The sequence below is a fragment of the Cicer arietinum genome, chromosome 4, assembly GCF_000331145.2.
Source record: "Cicer arietinum cultivar CDC Frontier isolate Library 1 chromosome 4, Cicar.CDCFrontier_v2.0, whole genome shotgun sequence".
NCBI classification, from domain to species: Eukaryota; Viridiplantae; Streptophyta; class Magnoliopsida; order Fabales; family Fabaceae; genus Cicer; species Cicer arietinum.
Window position 1 is genome coordinate 33184464 of NC_021163.2, and position 8695 is coordinate 33193158.

Consider the following 8695-nt stretch of genomic DNA (forward strand, 5'->3'; position numbering starts at 1 on the left):
ATATAAAGTGTTTTCAATCTTTTTCTATCATATACTTCATAACATTGAACAACTCTTAAGAATTTTTTGATAACATTCTGATATTGCTTTTTCAGATCAAGACCAAAAGATTATTCATAATCAATAAGAGAGCTGAAAAAGAATTCTTGAGAGAAAAAGACAATGATCTCATACACATTCAAATGAACAACCAGATTATTGTGTGAGATACATTGATCAAGATTGAAGACAAACTCTGTACTTCTTTTATTTCTTTCTGTAAACAAAGTTTTGTAAAAAGAAACAACTGTGAAAAATTCAGTATGAAAACTGGTGGTGATCTTCGTTGATGTAAAGATCATCAAGAAGGAGCTGGACTTGATCTTGTGTGAGTATGAGGAGTGACTGCAAGGATCCAGGGGTTAAGCAATAGAAAAGAGTTTGAGTGAGATAGATAGGTTTCGAGGAAACTGGGCAATCTGTAAACAAGTCTCAATTCTTTCTATTGAAGAAAAAGGTGAAATCCAGTTGGATTGTCAAGACTGGATGTAGGCTGTCATATTGACAGCTGAACCAGGATAAACCTTGGTGCATTCTATCCCTTATCTTTTTACTTTTATCTTGTATGCTATGTTATATTTCCGCTGTGTATGAATCTGAATAAATCTTGCATCGTATGATTGTATGTTCGATCTTAATTGTATCCTAGACGTATTATGTTTTCTATATTGTTTTAATTTGTTTAAGACTGTCATATTCTGTAATAACGAGGTCATAATAATCAACAATCTCCGCCTGTTGCACGCAACTCCAACAACCCGTTGAGCCATCACGCCGACGACTGACTCTGGCCTACAATAAATTGTGACGCTCTCCGTCTTCTCTCTTTTCTCTCAAACTTACCTTCGATTTGTTTCTCTCTTCCAACTCCTTTCTTTTCTCCCCTTTGAGCGACTTTCTTTTTTCCTCCCTTTAAACAACGCAACAGGTATAACTGTCATTATGTTTACCTTTTTTTTTTCTTCTTTTCCTTGCTTAATGATAACAACATTCATTTTATCTTTTTTTTATTCTTTTAAAAGATTACTTTTACCTCTTTTTTGTTGTCAGCTATTTCAAGTTCATACAAGTTGGGTAATTGGCCCATTTATTTTCCTTTACTTTTTTTTCTATACAACTATAATTTTACTCTTTCTTTAAAATTTGGGTTTCAACTCATTCTCAAACAAAATTTATTAAGTCTCTTAAAAAAATATAATTAAATATTAAAACAACGTGACTTTGTTTTAATTTTTTAGTTGTTAGTATACAAGTTGTAACAACTTTGTAGTCCTAATACTCATTTTGACAAACAAATTAATCAATAAAAAAATTATTTCTAAATAGTTTATTAAATGTGACATCTTTTTAATCTTTGAGTTGTTAAGACACAAGTTGTACCACTTGGTGGTTTTAAAACTCAATTTTAAAACCAATTTTTTTTTAAATATTCTTAAAAGGATAAAGCTAGATGTGATATATTTTTACTCGTTGAGTTTTTTTTGAGACGCGAGTTGTACAATCTAATAATCCTAAAACTCATTTTTCTTAAATAATTATTCAAATCAAACAAACTCCTTTTTTTCGTCAACACAATTTTTTTTTTATCAACAACAAAACACAATTTCTTTAAAAGCAATCAACATAATCACATTTTCCACATAAGAACTACGTAGCTTTGATTTCTCCATCGCACTAGGAGATACGTAGAAGCAAGATCATACTCTTGTCAAACACATTAAAGAAAAATTTCTTTTTTTTTCCTCTTTCTTAAAGCACACATTTATTTTAAAATCACATTCAAAATTCAATTGATATTTATATTTAATAATAAGGAGAAGTAAATATTTTTAAGTTAATATTAATTTTGCACAATCAATTATATGTAATCGTATTTTAACAAATGTCGTAGGGTGCTAATACCTTCTTTACGCATATCGACTCTTTAAATTCAAAATTTGATTCAAAAGATTTTTTTTAAGGATTTTCAAATGTTAGCAACAGCACCCGAGATCCTTAGAGTGTCAAGGCTAACGTGATTAACTCTACAAAATTTGTGAACAACTATATTTATTTCTGGTTCACTTTATTTTATTTTTTTTACTTTTATGTGTTTATTAGTTATTTTCTTGTGTACATTATATATAAAAAAAATTCACTCGCATATTAGCATCATATAAAAAAAATCAAATTTGATGTGTCATCTCACATTCTTACAATTGTTACAAGAAAATTCATTCTTAAAAACAAAGTCCAAACCAAATGCATATTTAACTCATCATATTCATTTACTCAGAAAAAAAAAATAGTTTCACATAGCCATCTAGAATTCATATTTGCTTATAATTTATTATGTCATTCTTATGCATATCACATCTTCATATGTGCTATGTGCAAAAGTGCATAATTTTTAATGACATTTAACGTCCAATAAAAGCTCTTGGTTTTGTGTTGCACAACACCTTTCTTCTTTCGAGCTTCTCGTCTCTTTATTCTCCTCTGCACAATAATGACTTCAATTCTATACAAGGTTTCCTATTTTGTGCTAATCCCATTGTGTGATTCTTCTCCTTTGTGGAAGAAGGGAAGGGGATTTTATTTTCTAGGGTAAGGAAGAAGTGGATTTTGTTTTCTAGGGTAAGGAAGAAAGGGGTTTTGGTTTCATAAGAGAAATTGAGTAACAAACGTGAATCAAAGCAAGTGGAACGCATATTTGAGGATTGATGAAAGAGATCTGCAACCATGATATGATGGTGGGTCAAATGGGGTGGAGAAATAGGCTGGTTTCGGTGGTCTTGCAAGGGTTAGAAGATGAAGATACCTCTGTGCATGATGTTGGGTTTGGTGAGGAGTTTTTTCTGAATAGAGATGTTAGTTTTGTTAATTTTAATATTTCTCAAAGGATTCATAGATAATAGAGTTTCGATGCAATTATTTATTTTAGGTTTCTTTTCAGTTACTTATACTGCATTCTTTTATTAATCGTGGATCAAAATGGATATTTTTGTAAAGAACTTTTAAACATTATTTGAATTTTTTTTTATTAAAACAGGTGAGATCAGGTTCTCAGGTTTACATAATAGAAAAATTAAACTTATTTATATCCAAGGGCTCAAGGTTGAAGTAGTGATTGAAACAATTATTTTGCATATAATTAATGTGGAAGAAGTCATCACCATTTTGATGTAGTCTATCCTAGCGTCGCCCATTGAGGCTAATAATGTACTGGTAAGATAATCTCTCCCTGAGCTTTTATTTTGATTATTTCTATATAAAAGTTTGTCATTGGTTAATCTTCTGTAAAAAAATTTGTTCAACTATTTTTTATCTTTTTTCTGGTGCCTAGTTTGTTTATTCTAAGTAAGCATTTTATCTACTTTTCTGCACCAATATAAGCTACAGTAGCCAAGCCTTCAATAAAAATAACAATGAATGATAATTGTAAGGATTCATAAACCAAGCTTTCAAGTTTATCTCCCTGAAAAATTGGTCTCTAAAAACTCTTTTTCTAGTAATGCGTCTCCATTTTCCATTCTCCATTTGCTACATTTACGGCATAATCCATTTACTAGGTTTATCTTCTTCTTTGCTTGGTTTACTGTGTTCTTCTGCTACTAATTTTTAATTTCATTTTCAATTTTTTAGGTTTACATAAGATTCTCCTCTTTACTAGGTTTACGACACAATCCTTCACGCTAAAATTCCTCTACTGTACATTTTTATAACAATTTGAATTCATAATACATTTTTGAGCAATTTTAAAATTGCATTGCCAAACGAAGTTGGACACTAGTAGATTATAATTTAGATTGCATTTTCATGAGTGATTTCTTTTAAGTGTCATTTCTTCCTTATATGTTTGAATTTTCAGTGACTATGAATCATATGACATGTTTTGAAACTAGAGAAATTAAATTATTTTTAGAGCCTCAAATGATACACTAGCATGATTTAGGTTTATGTCATTGAAGAAGCTTGAACTTGCTAGATATTAGTACCTTGGTATCTATTTTCTATATCTAGTAAGTTCACTTGATATATCTCTAATATTTCTCCTTTTTCTTAAATTTTTCTATTTCTTAGTAGGTTGTTTGTTGCTTTGACATCTATTCTCTACAAGTTGTGTTTTGATGTTGCTTTTATTCTTAGTGATAATTTAAATAATGATTTTTTGTTTGAGTTGTAACCCTTCAGTAAAGGTCACAGTATTGTTGCTAATAGGTGTGGTTGTGTACTAATAATTTCAATTGAATATTATCTATTTAGCAATCAATGTATATATGTTAATTGCTATTACTTTTCCATGATATGGTTACTTAGTTTTCATGGTAACTGAAAGCATTAGTCTTGAAACTTACTTGCAAGCGGTGACGATAATTTTAGTTGTTTAGGAGAATTCATTATAGGATTATGATCAATCCGAGGATTGATAGATCTTTTAGTTAGTTAGACTAACTAATTAGGATATTATTGAAAGCGAGAGCCTAGGCTGTAAATAATAGGATGGAAGGATTATAGGGGTTATGTGAATTGTGGAGTTGTAAAGAAGATATCTGAACCTCTTGAAAGTATCTGAGTTTGGGATATATCCAAGGAATTTTTTCCCTATCTTTCAGCAATAGATTTTGATTTCCATTACTGTCTTGAATCTTGACTCCAGTCCTATTCTTTTATTTCCCTGAATTTTTTATTTCTGAAATGAACCCGATCCCTGAATTTTTCCACATTAGATGAACCCAATTCTTCACAAAAACATTTGCAGAGTAGGTTGTGAATAATTTCATATTAGATTGTGGAATTATGAAGAATTATTCTTTTATTATCTGGTAAATATTATGTATTTTGTTTCCTGAATTCATTTTGAAGAGCACTTGTTAATATTGTGGAATGAAAATCTGATGACTTTAAATCTAGGTAGTCAATCCCAGCGTTTCCCGGCGAGATCCCGCTGTCCCGGTGCGGTATAGTGCCTGACCGCGACGGCGTGGTCCGAGCCAGCGTGAAACAAGATCCCGACGAGATCTGGGCGAGATCCCGCTATCCCGGAGTAGTTAATCACAACGTTTCCCAGCGAGATCCCGCTATTATTTCTTCGTTCTTTGTTTTAATCTTTCTACTTTCACCTAAGAAGAAAAGTAGAATATGCTAATAAAGATTATGCTTATCTTTGATTCCTATGCTAGAACATGCATTTGAATTTTAATATTTAATTATTTTACTGCTTTGTGTTAAAGACTTCAATATACATCATCTTTATTTCCTTGGCTTTTGTTAAAAACACACAAAAACAAGGAGAAGCATTTAACTTTAAATGCTTCTCCTTGTTTTTGTGTGTTTTTAACAAAAGCCAAGGAAATAAAGATGATGTATATTGAAGTCTTTAACACAAAGCAGTAAAATAATTAAATATTAAAATTCAAATGCATGTTCTAGCATAGGAATCAAAGATAAGCATAATCTTTATTAGCATATTCTACTTTTCTTCTTAGGTGAAAGTAGAAAGATTAAAACAAAGAACGAAGAAATAATAGCGGGATCTCGCTGGGAAACGTTGTGATTAACTACTCCGGGATAGCGGGATCTCGCCCAGATCTCGTCGGGATCTTGTTTCACGCTGGCTCGGACCACGCCGTCGCGGTCAGGCACTATACCGCACCGGGACAGCGGGATCTCGCCGGGAAACGCTGGGATTGACTACCTAGATTTAAAGTCATCAGATTTTCATTCCACAATATTAACAAGTGCTCTTCAAAATGAATTCAGGAAACAAAATACATAATATTTACCAGATAATAAAAGAATAATTCTTCATAATTCCACAATCTAATATGAAATTATTCACAACCTACTCTGCAAATGTTTTTGTGAAGAATTGGGTTCATCTAATGTGGAAAAATTCAGGGATCGGGTTCATTTCAGAAATAAAAAATTCAGGGAAATAAAAGAATAGGACTGGAGTCAAGATTCAAGACAGTAATGGAAATCAAAATCTATTGCTGAAAGATAGGGAAAAAATTCCTTGGATCTATCACAACCTCAGATACTTTCAAGAGGTTCAGATATCTTCTTTACAACTCCACAATTCACATAACCCCTATAATCCTTCCATCCTATTATTTACAGCCTAGGCTCTCGCTTTCAATAATATCCTAATTAGTTAGTCTAACTAACTAAAAGATCTATCAATCATCGGATTGATCATAATCCTATAATGAATTCTCCTAAACAACTAAAATTATCGTCACCGCTTGAAAGTAATTTTCAAGACTAATGCTTTCAGTTACCATGAAAATTAAGTAACCATATCATGTTAGCCAATTAATAGAAGTGCCTTCCAACGTTTTTTTTTTAGAGAGAATTGGGAAATGCTTGATTTGCTTTTTATGTGATGTTATTCTTGTTATATTTTACATTTGATTTTGTTTAATAATTTAAGGTTGGAATTATGTAAAATAATTTTGGAACTAATCAAACCCTTGTAATAGTATCTTTAATCAATATGCACCATGATTTGTATTAATATGATTTAAATCAATCAAGTACATTTGTTGTAGGCAATGTGGTACATTGGTTATCGACGTTTTTTCATAATCCTAAGGATTCGTAAACCAAGCTTTCAATTATATCTCCCTGAAAAATTGGTCTTTAAAAACTCTTTTTATAGTAATGCGTCTCCATTTTCCATTCTCCATTTGCTACATTTACGGCATAATCCATTTGCTAGGTTTATCTTCTTCTTTGCTTGGTTTTACTGGGTTCTTTTGCTACTAATTTGTGATTTACTAATTTTTATTTTCATTTTCAATTTGTTAGGTTTACATAAGATTCTCCTCTTTACTAGGTTTAAGACACAATCCTTCACGCTAAGATTCATCTGCGGTATGTTTTTTATAACAATTTGAATTCATAATACACTTTTGAGCAATTTTAAAATTGCATTGCCAAATGAAGTGGGACACTAGTAGAATTAGAATTTAGATTACATTTTCATGGGTTATTGTTTTTAAGTGTCATTTCTTCTTTATATGTTAGAAATTTTCAGTGACTATGAATCATATGACATGTTTTGAAAGTAGAGAAATTAAATTATTTTTAGAGCCTCAAAGGATGAATGAAGTTCTGTGTGAGTACTGATACACTAGCATGATTTAGGTTTATGTCATTGAAGGAGCTTGAACGTGCTAGGTATTAGTACCTTGGTGTCTATTTTCTATCTCTAGTAAACTCAATTGGTAAGTTCACTTAATATATCTCTAACATTTCTCCATTTTCTTTCATTTTTCTATTTCTTAGTAGGTTGTTTGTTGCTTGCTGCTTTGACATTTTCAAATGTTTAACCTATCAAATGTTTATTTTCGTACATATACAATAGTCATAATTCTAAAAAAAGACATACATATGCAATAGTCATAATTCTAAAAAAGGACAAAAAATTGGGAGTCAAATATCGGAGTCACGTAAAAACTAACTTTCACAATCTAAGTTTTAAAAGGATACTAAATGCATTAGTTAGTTAAAAAGTTACAATGAAAAGTTAGCAATAATATTTGTGATTACATATTAAAAGTATCTGTCTTGAATCTTTTGACACCAGTCCTATTCTTTTATTTCACTGAAATTTTTATTTCCCAGATGAAACTGATCCCTAAATATATCCACGTTAGATGAATCCAATTCTTCACAAAAACATTTGCAGAGTAGGTTGTGAATAATTCCACATTAGGTTGTGGAATTATGAAGAACTATTCTTTTATTATCTGGTAAATGTTATGTATTTTATTTCTTGAATAAATTTTGAAGACCACTAGTTAATATTGTAGAATGAAAATCTGATCACTATAAATGCTTCTTCTTGTTTGTGTGTTTTTAATTTAAATGATCAGGGGCATTTACTGCAATGGCCATACTGGGAAAGTTGGATCAGTTATTGGCACCAAAAGAACTGTCAATCACATTGGCACCATTAGGGGCAATTTTTTGCTCTCCTATTTGTCTCTCTTTTAACCCCTTCTGTCGGGATACTACTACTGCTGCTATCTCTTTTTAGGCCTTATTGTGACAAATATCATTGATGCGGTGTGTAAGTTGAGTTTGAGTTTGTTAAATAGCTCCATATATGGTTTTCTTTAATTGTGATTATGCAGAAGTTCAATATGTTGATGGCCCAAATAGGTTGTGCAGCCATTGGTGTTTTGGCGTTTACAATATTTGGAGTTCTAGTCTTGCAGCTTGTGTTGAAATTTATTACCTTAGGTCTGTGACATCTTTGGTGTGTGTGTTTTCTTTAATTATCATATGGCTAAATCTTGAAATTTTAGTTTGATTTTAGTTTAGATTGGTTTAAACTAGTTTCTCAAGTTAATGATTTCAATGGTTGTTTAGATTGCTTATTTGATGTTCACTTTATTATTTGTCGGTTTAAAGCATAGCTTAATTTCAAATACAACTTACGGTATTATCACAGAGTTATGGTGAGAATTTTACATGTTTGGATTATGATAATAAGTTACGGTGAAATATGGTATCACTATGTTGGAACTTAACTACAAATGAAACACATTTTATAATATTATACGTGTTCCTCTAATGAAATCAATTTCTTTTAGGTGTTGAAAGATGGAAAAATAAAATTATATTTCGTGTGTATTAAAAAATTTAGATTTGATTGTTGTTGCAA

General features: G+C 30.9%; 1 long non-coding RNA gene across 3 annotated transcripts; it reads left to right on the plus strand.

Annotated features, from left to right (window-relative positions):
- The first annotated feature begins 2321 nt into the window (after positions 1 to 2321).
- LOC101513671 (uncharacterized) lies at positions 2322 to 8406 on the plus strand. 3 transcript variants are annotated; one of them, XR_001144749.3, is made up of 6 exons: positions 2323 to 2862; positions 3071 to 3246; positions 6832 to 6897; positions 7171 to 7250; positions 7651 to 7778; positions 7902 to 8406. It is a non-coding gene; the product is annotated as an uncharacterized lncRNA (long non-coding RNA). The 3 variants fall into 3 exon arrangements; XR_012162783.1 differs by lacking the exon at positions 7651 to 7778 and having other exon boundaries at positions 2322 to 2888; XR_003470160.2 differs by lacking the exon at positions 7651 to 7778 and having other exon boundaries at positions 2326 to 2862.
- The last annotated feature ends 289 nt before the right edge of the window (positions 8407 to 8695 follow it).